A 310-nucleotide genomic window follows, 5' to 3' on the forward strand; every position below is an offset into this window, starting at 1 on the left:
GGGCCTGCTATAAATTATCATTAATACCATTATTGAGAATGGAACAAAGAAGTGTTAAGCTCCTGGCAAGGCAAGTCAAGTGGTTTGGTTTCAATTCCTAGCCAAAGCCAGCTTACTTATGCCATTAACATCTTTGATAAACACATTAACATCACCTCCTCCCTTCCTCCAAAAGTTGCAGCCTCGTGGGTAAGTTAATGATCATCATCATCATCATCATCATCATCATCATCATCATAATAAGGATGGTGGATAGCAGAGGTCTGTGGAACAGTGGGGGACAAAATGCCATACAGTTATGACCCTTCAT

Source organism: Octopus bimaculoides, chromosome 10, assembly GCF_001194135.2.
Source record: "Octopus bimaculoides isolate UCB-OBI-ISO-001 chromosome 10, ASM119413v2, whole genome shotgun sequence".
Classification (NCBI taxonomy): Eukaryota; Metazoa; Mollusca; class Cephalopoda; order Octopoda; family Octopodidae; genus Octopus; species Octopus bimaculoides.